Raw genomic sequence first — 11216 nt, forward strand, 5'->3', positions numbered from 1 at the left:
CTTGGAACTGAAAGGGTTGAAACTTAAGTTTGTTTTATTCCTGAACTGAATAGTTTACTTGAAATGACAACTGTTTATTCCACCATTCTTTTAGTTCTCCCCAGAACAGGATCATGTCTGGAGGCTGGTTCTTTAGGTTTAGACAGTAACGATGCATTTCTGCACAGAAAGCAAAGGAAGTTGGGTGATTACATATGCAGGATATGGCCAGTGGCGTCACAGCTGTCTAAATGACTCCCTTTTTTTATTTTTTGTCTTTTATTCAGTTTAATTAGGATTCTGCCCTAAACATGTGGGAGAGGGCTCTGTTCTGATTGGGTAATGTGCTGCTGGGGACTGTCCGAATAATTCATCTTGGAACATTTTCTGTGTAGGGATTTTCTGATCCTTTTAAATCAGGTCAGTCCTGTTAACATTAAACTCTGATTTAATGCAGTCAGTAAAATCCACTAAAAATTCTTTAAAACCCTTCAGAGATTGTTGCAAGAAGAAAGTAATTGGATAATCTGACCCATAATCTCTCCATATGACGCGTTTGTCACATTGGAATGCGAGCTACATGTAGTATTTTGATCATTTAAATCAGGGGTGGGCAACTATTTTGGCTGGGGGGCCGCTTTACACTTCCAATAAATATTCAAGGGCCGCACACAAAATATCTGTCAATCAAAGCATAGTGCTGCCCCACAAGCCGCCCAGCGTCTTCCAGGACTGGCTCTTTGGCTCCACCCCACCTGCCTCCTAGCATCTCAGCTTGTCACTCAAATCACAGGAGGAGGGAGGAAATACCCCGGCTCTCTTAGTGGCAGCACAGGTTGGCAGGGCCATCCTAACAGCATTATGTGTTGCCCCCAGTGCAGTGGGGCCCCTACCTACACAACCATGTACATTATGTGTGTATGTGTATATATATATATATATATATATACATATTGAACGCTGCAGCAGTGAGTTACTTTTACTGTGGTGGAGCCTGCCAGAGGGCAGTCAGGACAGGAGGTTCTGCCAGGCCATGCCTCATTTAGCCAGCTTCCCTTTTGCCCTCCTAGTGGCTTATATGTGACATTCCTGGGAGGCATAACGCATTGATGACTAGTACATAGGACAGGGGTGGGTAACAGGCGGCCTGCGGGGCAAAGCCCCAGACGGCATTAGGAAATACCCAGCAACTACGAGGAGCCCATGGGTGCATACAAGAGTGTCCCCCACATCACAGCAGAAGGGGATGCGCTGTTTGTTAAAGGGTCCCTGTGAAGAGTCCCCCAAAGGCAGTGCTAAGAGATACACAGTGAGAAAAGGAGCCCTTGCAGAAGACAAGAGGGGAATGCATTTGGCTGTAGTGTACCTGCATTGAGAAGATCACCAGTACAGTGTGATGTCCTGCAGCAGAACAGCAAATACTGCCTGGTGCTTCAGTGGAAGGTAAGAGCTGTCCTGTGGACTATGTGGAGAGACATCCATGTGTGCCAGAGGTTGAGACGAGTGTCTCCAACCAAGTATAGTGATGGATCCCTGATTAAAAAGTCAGGATCCTCCTGTCCTGATCAATGTGCCTTCGTTGCTGCTCTGTGCTCTCCTAACTAGTTCCGCTTCCGCCGATGCATGACAGCGCCGCGCGATCCCTGCACAGCACTACTGGGAGTGTGGGAGGGGATGCGGTCACGCAGCAGCCGCCTCCCTGCCATTGGTTGGTGTGACCACTGCGTGACCGCGTCCCCTCCCACACTCCCAGTAGTGCTGTGCGGGGATGGCGCGGCACTGTCATGCATCGGCGGCAGCGGAACTAGTTAGGAGAGCACAGAGCAGCAACGAAGGCACTTTAAAAAGCCCCTGTGCTGTGTGGGGATGGTACAATCATGCAGGAGTGGCGGGCCAGATGCGAGCGTTTCGCGGGCCGCCTGTTGCCCACCCCTGATTTAAATTGTAAGGTACCACAAAGGTTCTGCACTGCTGTACAAAGGTCAAATTTATGGCGGTGATATACTTCAGAAAAATGTATGCACTACCCCTGATATGATGAGCAGTTCGTGTTCATTTTATATAGATTCATATTGATACTAATTGATACTTTTGGTTAGTCTGTACCAAATGTTTGCGTCATTTCATTGTACTAGCCTGCCCGACCATGTTTTTTGGGACATTGGGATTTTTTAGGTCTTATAACTATGGACCTATTAATGATCACTACACTTCCTATTTTACACGTAAGTGATTACATACAAAATTCTGTAATTGTAAACCAGCCCTCACAGTTCTGTGACATTTAGTGCATGACGTTTTATACATTGTTTCTAATAAATGGGTGCGGAAGTTACTGCTTAAATATAATTTTTCTGGCAGTGACGTGATCGGAGCAAGCGAGACTCTACAAGAATCAGAATGCACATTCGCCTGTGAAATATCACTCACTGAACTCTTGTCCTACAATTTATCCATATGTAATGTTCACATAAAAATGGGAAGCTTGACAGTTTGTTGTTTTACTTTGTGAACTACATAGAATCCTTGGAGCAAGTACTCACTTGTCACCAGCAGCTGCTGAGAGATGAAGATCTGAGAGAAAATCACAGTGGGTGTCTACAAAACTTGGCAGGCAGAGCAGAAACCAACCCGAGCTGTATCAGTGTCCTGGAAGAGACACCGGAAATGATTCATCGCATGACCAAAAGTATTGCTCTCCGTATTTATAGTGTTTCTTTACGCATGAGGCGTCCGAAGTTTTATCTTACACAGTTCTGAATTATTTTTTAACTTCTCATACGAGATCACAGGCTATTATCACACAATTAAACACAGATATGGGCCTCCAATCACCTGCCACGGTGATCCACGGAATCCGTGTGTTGAATTTAAACACACGGTCCCAGAGAAACCAACCAAAGCGGGTGAGAAGGACCAACTAATCGGGCGCACAGCAATCGATTTTATCAATTAATCAAAGATAGGGATTTTAAAAAGAAGAGTGTGACTTGCTGCTCTCAATTAAGGCTCTCTGTAGTCCTTAATAAAGTTAAATACAAGAAACAAATAGAATATTTTTCTAGAGAGCGCAAGAAACACTACAGAGTTTAATCATATAAAAATACAAATTTATTTAATCATAAATAAAAATAAAAATAACATTTCATAAAACGTATATAAACATACAATTTGTACAATGATCCCTTGAACAAAATAAATAAAAAATTTTATTTAGTAGTATTTTCCTTTGAAAAAGAACCGTGTCCTTTTGCCAATAGCTGTCAGAACACTGACAGTTTACGTTCAGATGGCAATTTAATTATTTGAAGTATTTGTATCCACTTGCTTTATCTGTTACCAATTGTGGCATAATAGATGGTTGAAAATAGAAAAGAGTCCAGCGCTTGCCAGTAATAAGGATAATGCACTTGGTCCTTAGCTCGGACTTATTTTGTAGAAAATATCAAAAGTCAGTGGTATAAATTGCAGAATTGTATAGCCACCCGTAAACTACTCACTTAGAGCTTTAATTTCAGTTGGCATGAGGTGAATAAGAATAATGATGTTTTTAATAACAGCTGCCTTCAAAGTAATAGCCGTATGAAGGATTTCCACAACCTGACCACAGCACCGAGACCTGCTCGCTGTGTCAGGGAGCCGACCGCCTTCAGACGGACGCTGCAGGGGAACAGGAGTTACTGTTGTTAATATCTACCTCAGCTCCCGACGGGTCCTTTAAACAGCTTGCGCTGCACTCCGTTTGCAGCGAGAGTGCGCAGACCTCTGTGTCACTTGGAGACGATGCTTTCTGTGAGCTCCGTGAGGTACGGGTGGGTACAGGACACGGATCAAATAACAAATATCCAAGGCATCAATGGCAGGGAGGATTCTTGACGCGTTTCTCCGTCGTATGAATTTGACGGTTTCCTCAGAAGATCTTCTTCTGAGGAAACCGTCAAATTCATACGACGGAGAAACGCGTCAAGAATCCTCCCTGCCATTGATGCCTTGGATATTTGTTATTTGATCCGTGTCCTGTACCCACCCGTACCTCACGGAGCTCACAGAAAGCATCGTCTCCAAGTGACACAGAGGTCTGCGCACTCTCGCTGCAAACGGAGTGCAGCGCAAGCTGTTTAAAGGACCCGTCGGGAGCTGAGGTAGATATTAACAACAGTAACTCCTGTTCCCCTGCAGCGTCCGTCTGAAGGCGGTCGGCTCCCTGACACAGCGAGCAGGTCTCGGTGCTGTGGTCAGGTTGTGGAAATCCTTCATACGGCTATTACTTTGAAGGCAGCTGTTATTAAAAACATCATTATTCTTATTCACCTCATGCCAACTGAAATTAAAGCTCTAAGTGAGTAGTTTACGGGTGGCTATACAATTCTGCAATTTATACCACTGACTTTTGATATTTTCTACAAAATAAGTCCGAGCTAAGGACCAAGTGCATTATCCTTATTACTGGCAAGCGCTGGACTCTTTTCTATTTTCAACCATCTATTATGCCACAATTGGTAACAGATAAAGCAAGTGGATACAAATACTTCAAATAATTAAATTGCCATCTGAACGTAAACTGTCAGTGTTCTGACAGCTATTGGCAAAAGGACACGGTTCTTTTTCAAAGGAAAATACTACTAAATAAAATTTTTTATTTATTTTGTTCAAGGGATCATTGTACAAATTGTATGTTTATATACGTTTTATGAAATGTTATTTTTATTTTTATTTATGATTAAATAAATTTGTATTTTTATATGATTAAACTCTGTAGTGTTTCTTGCGCTCTCTAGAAAAATATTCTATTTGTTTCTTGAGATCACAGGCTAGTCCTGTATTTAAAGTCCACCCCGCTGCTCATCTGCTGGTAATAGCAGTTCAAATGGTTAAAGTGAGCTGTTTTCAGCTCAAAATTGGCCAGCGTGTATGGGCCTCTAGAGAATGTTTTAATACAGATTTCGACCATAAACTTTGCGGAATTGTGATAACCTACAGATAGGTATCTGCATACATGGCTGACAGTGTTTATCCGCTGACCTATCTGATTGCTAAAGGGTGTACGCTCTTACCAATCACCTGCCCAAAGTGTTATGCTTGATGTCATAACTGAGTGGGCAGTTAAACCTGCCCTCCCAGTTGAGATGTCAGTCACAGGTGGTCCATGTAGCCAGATAACCCGATATACCTGCAGATTATTGGCCATTGGCTGTACTGCACAGAAAAGTGATATATCTGTCAGTTACATTGTTTAGACAGACTAGGAGTGCACACCTGCCAACAAGCTCACAATGTATCGCCCAATCATTTCAACAGACAATTTTTCAGCCAATGTGTACCCAGCTTTAGCCTCCATACATAAAACTTCAGCGAGTGAGCCTCTGCTTTCACCGTTTTTTTTTTTCTTTCTCCATAAATGTGTGTCCATCGCAAAGTGATGTGACACAACTGCTTCACCCCCCTTTCACATCGCAAATGCCAGGTCGCACCTGGGATTTGGGCACTAGTCCGTCCCGGGAGCAACCCGGCTTTTGCAAGATAAAGCACTATGAATGAAAATACGACTACACCAGTCTTATTCATTCTTATAAACAATACGAATACAATTTTTTGTATTCGTATTCTTTGTAAATTTCCCCCTCCATCTGTTGCACAGACATACAAATATCATAGAAACCTAGAATTTGATGGCAGGTAAGAACCACTTGGCCCATCTAGTCTGCCCCTTTTTTAAACATGTTACCTAATCTTCTTCACTCTGTCAGTGCATGTCCTCTTGTTCTGTTGCTCCTCTTCCTGTGAAGAATGTCTCTCACCTGTACCTTGTTAAAACCCTTCATATATTTGAAAGTTTGTATCGTGTCCCAACTTTCCCTTCTCTGCTCTACAGTATACATATTAAGATTAAGATTTTTGTTGCCCTTCGTTGTACAGACTCTATCACATTCAAAAGTGCAGTTTCCTGAACTGTTTTTGGGTACTTATGTATTCACCGGGCGCCCTGCACTACGCTGACAACGTAGCTTAGGCTACGTTGTCAGCCTACTGTAGCTATTGCTGGGCGCCCTGCTAATACGTAAATTACTTTCGGCGGGCGGTGGGGGGAGATCCCGGCGGGTTGAAGGGCGGCTGCCAGAGCTTCATCGGCGGCCGCACGGAGGGGGGAGATCCGGGCGGAGGAGACGCAGACGCGTCATGCCAGCAATGTATGTAATTCAGTGTAATGCCACTGGGGGAGCATCACATGGTTACCCTGCTCCCCCAGCGGTACTACGCTAATTGCGTACATTGTGGGGACTGTCATGGCGGACGGGGAGCCAAGTGCAGGAGGAGGGGAACACTGCCGCCGGGGACATCATTGAGGTAAGTATAATGCACTACACAGGCACACACACAACACCCACTAATACAATCATATACCCACTATCCACGTCATACCCCCATTATCCACGTGGGCATGGAGTTAATTTTATAAAGTGTGGCGAGCCACCGAGCCTGAAGCGTGGCGAGTCCTGCGAGGGGACGCATATCCGCGTCCGCTCACCACACTTTATAAAATTAACTCCACGCCCATGTGTATAATGGGGGTATGACGTGGATAGTGGGTATATGATCCATTATGTATTAGCATAGCTCCAGTTACGTAAGTTACGTAGTTTACATAGCCAGCAGTGGTGTATTGGTATTCTCAATACACCACTACGCAAACTACGTTATGGGCGCCCTGCTAATACATAAGTACCTGTTTTTGTTGTTAGATGTACATTCATGTGGTGAAAAAAAGCTCTGCCATATTGCATCACATGGGAACTGGTGCACGAAGAAGGGATGTTTTGGTGCAACTGCAGCAATAGAGAACACATCTGTAATTATTTAGTTTTTTTTTTGTCAATTTATTTTTAATAACTTTTTCTCAGAAAGTAAAAATGTATTCCTGTCTGCCCATAATGTCATGTGTGACTAGGATCCAGTATGAAATCCCGGCGGTCAGGATCCCGGCGTTCAAAATCCCGACGCCGGAATCCCGACAAGGGGGGGACGTGGATCGCAATGGGCCCGGTGCCTCGCTACGCTCGGCACGCTAATTTATTCTCCCTCCAGGGGTGTCGTGGACACCCACGGAGGGAGAAAGTGTCGGGATTTCGGCGGTCGGGATTCTGAACGCCAGGATACCGACCGCCGGGATTTAAACTGCATCCCGTGTGACTAATGGGATACATACTTCTGTGATAAATTGCCCCAATTCCCTGTTTTGACTGGGTAGTGAAAATTCATGTTGGATATCCATGAAGCCAATTCTGACCAAATTGGGATTAGGAGTCTGGGATTTTTTAATATGCTGGATTTCCCTGATAGATAGCAGATTGATGATCACTGATCAGTGATGTTCATTGCCAGTTGGTAGATAGGAATCTTGGAATCCTAGCGCTGACTTGTAGCCTGCATAATAGTAAGAAATGCTGTAAAGTCCCAAGAAAACCCAAAAGTCAGCATGTACCCAGTCAAGTTAGATGGGTGTCCTATTGAGAATGGGGTATTGCCCATAGCAACCTATCAGATTCTACGTATTTATTAACACCTTCTAGAAGATAATAAATAGAATTTTATTGGTAGATTATCTTTAAATGCAGAAAATACTCTAGAAATATCCAGTTTAGATTCCAAGAAGGATTTTGAGTTGGTTTTATCATAATTGCCGACATTATAATTAATCTTAGCCATCTGCCAGCATAAGATGGGGTATGATCTCAAAGCAGCATTATTGTGAACATAATCAGTCCTCAATGTTGAGCATATATATATATATATATATATATATATATATATATATATATATGAATTCACTACTTAACTGTAATAAGTAGTGATGGATAATATTTAATACAAGATATTTCCCAATGAATATAGAAAATGATTTATGTACAAATACAATAGCTTACCATAATGATTTAAAAAAAAATAAAAAATAAGGGCCAGGTGCACTAAGCTTCAACAATGATAAAAGGGTGATAAACAGTGAACCAATCAGCTCCCACCTGCCATTTCACAGGCTGTATTTGAAAAATGTCAGGCATGAGCTGTTTGGTTCTTTATCACTCTCCATTTTATCAAGTTTGAAGCTTAGTGCATCTGGCCCATAATGAGGTGCTCATTATATTTACCTTATTTATACACAAAACACAAGTTAATTTTGTACAACATAGTAAATAAGTAAAGGGCCACACAATCGTTTCATTATTTTTCATGCACTCTGGATACAATTATATCGTTTTTTTATATTTCACTTTTTCAAGTTTATGGTATAAAAGGTCAACATGCGCAAATGGTTCAACTACACAGCCCAGCATGCCCTGTTTTGTTATTTGGCATGCTGAGATGTATAGCTCAACAACTAGAGTAACTAGACTATCAGCATTTTTAAGGCGCCCCCATGGCCAAAAGTTTCTTACTGATAAAACGCAATGCAATATGCTGCGCTACTATTGTAAAGTGCAACGGAATCTGCTGCGCTATATAAGAAACTGTAAATAAATATATAAGAAACGGTAAATAAATACTGATAAATAAAAAAAATAAAAAAATTGTGCTTAACCTGTCACGCTAAAGATCAGCTGAGTGATGGTGGACATATTTGTGGTTCTAATTGTCCACATATTTTATGACAAATATAAGCATGGTCGTTGCAGATCACTTTTAAATAATTAGTTTTGGTCCTGGATCACCAGCCCGAGGTGCCCCTGCGAGTGTCTCACAGAACCCCAGAGTGCCTAGGCACACAATGGCATATATTCAATGCCGTGGGCGAGCGGTGACTGCGAGCAGGACTTTTTGCTCGCAGTCACCGCTCACCCTGTCAGTATTCAACTGACCCCCCTCATTCGCAAATTCCCCCTCGCTCCGTTTTTTGAGCGAGGGGGAATTTGCGAATGTGCCTCCAAAAACTGCGAGAATCGAGGCTAATTACAGCGAGTTTGCTGCACTAGCCTCGGCTCTCGCAGTTTAGGGGAATCCTCGCCGTTCTGTGACTGCGAGAATTCCCCCGGAACGTTGCATAGTGCGAGCGGCCGGCGCAGGGGTTAACCCCTTCCCGACATTTGACGTACATTTACGTCATGGTCGGGATGTACTTTCCTACACATGGCATAAATGTACGTCATGCCATTTAACTGTCACCGCGTCTATAGACGCGGTGACAGAGGGACAGCAGACATCTTCCCTCATTGCCCAGGGGGGGCAGCGATGCCCCCGCCCATCGGCGATCGCTGTGATTGGCTGTTCAATGTGAACAGCCAATTACAGCGTTTTCTGTGTACCGGCGAATAACGTTCGCCGGTGACACAGGGATCGGTGGTGATTGGTGCTGTTAAGTACAGCACCAATCACCACCGGGTGTAAGGGTGTCACTGGTGGTCACCCCACCTCACCCCACCTGCCCCCAAAGGCTGTGATTGGTCCGTCGGACCGACGGACCAATCACCGCCAATACACCTCAAATGAGGTAACGGAGACAGCCCTGCAGCCGCCATTCCGGTCAGGAACAGCGTGCAGAGCGGTCTCCGTGCCCATCTGTGCCCTATACTGACCTGATCAGCGTTGGTGGCATCCGTGCTGCCAGCTACTGGTGCTTCCTGGTTGCTCTTGCTTCCTGTCTGCTTGTGCTGCTGCTGCAGCGTCATTGTGTCAGAGATATATATATTGTGTGCTATAATTTTGTATCTGCTGCCCCCTGCTGCCCCCCTTTTGTGCTGATCAGTATAAACTAACTGATCAGCACCTTTTTTGGGGTGCAGGGTTTTTTTTATATATATACCCTGTCAGGTTGCACCCACAGTTGTGTGCCTGCTGCCCCTCACTGCTAATCAGTGTTGCATCACTGATCAGCAGTTTTTTTTTTTTGGAGAGTGCTGTGGGTTTTTTTTTTAAATTGTTTTTACACCCACGGTGCTTTTGTGGGTGTCCTGTGGCCGCTGAGCGCTGATCAGTGACGTTCATCACTGATCAGCATTTTTGGCACAGGGTTGATCAAATTTCTGTTGCCTTTGACTCAGCAGTTATTTTTAATTTTTTTTTTTTTGGAAAGTGCTGTGGGTTTTTTTTTTTAAATTGTTTTTACACCCACGGTGCTTTTGTGGGTGTCCTGTGCCCGCTGAGCGCTGATCAGTGACGGACGTTACTGACCAACATCTGTGCTCAATTTTTGGCGCAGGAGCTTTTTTTTTTTTCTTACACGTGTTAAAGCACTACATACACACTACATACCCCCCGTGTTGAAATAAAGTTTGTACCCCCCCCTACACTATACACGTGTTGAAACACTACACTTAAAAATAATAAAAATGTCCCAATCATCGCAAAGACTGTTTTCAGCGGAGGAGGCATATGCCCTTCTTGCCTCTGACACTGACACAGCCAGTGAAGTAAGCGATGAATTGGCATTTGTCTTAAGCTCCTCTTCCTCCTCTAGTGATGAGGGACCCCCTCAAAGACGCCCCCGTAGAGCAGCTGAGACCCCCCCCCCCCAATGATTGATCTCGTATGGACCCCACCACCAGACAATTTTGAGCCCCAGGTTCCTGAGTTTTTGGCCAACCCAGGAATCCAATTTGATAGTACAGGCCTCAAAGAAATTGACTTTTTCAAAGTCTTTTTCTCTGATGATTTTATAAATTTAATGGTGGACCAAAGTAATTTATATGCCCAGCAGTTTATTGCCCAAAACCCCACGTCATCATTTGCTAGGTGGACCCCTGTAGATGCAGTAGAGATGATGACGTTTTGGGGTCTGGTGTTACATATGGGCATAGTTAAAAAGCCAGAAATTAGGCAATATTGGAGTACAGATGTTCTGTACAGCACCCCACTTCATCGTATGGCCATGACCCGGACTCGTTTTGAGACGATCCTTAAATTTTTGCATTACAACGATAATGCACAGTGCCCACCCAGAGATGATCCCACCTTTGACCGGCTATTCAAAGTCAGGCCGGTCATTGATCATTTCAGCGCCAAATTTGCTGAGATGTACATCCCCGAAAAAATTCATTTGTGTAGACGAGTCACTTATACATTTTAAAGGAAGGGTTAAATTCCGCCAGTACCTTCCCAATAAGAGGGCAAGGTATGGCATAAAAATGTATAAGCTGTGCGAAAGTACCTCAGGGTACACCCACAGGTTTAGGGTATATGAAGGGAAGGACACAAGAATTGAACCGCCAGAATGCCCCCCCTCCCTCGTAGGTGTTAGTGGAAAAATT

The sequence above is a fragment of the Crinia signifera genome, chromosome 4, assembly GCF_055691185.1.
Source record: "Crinia signifera chromosome 4, ASM5569118v1, whole genome shotgun sequence".
In the NCBI taxonomy this organism is placed as follows: domain Eukaryota; kingdom Metazoa; phylum Chordata; class Amphibia; order Anura; family Myobatrachidae; genus Crinia; species Crinia signifera.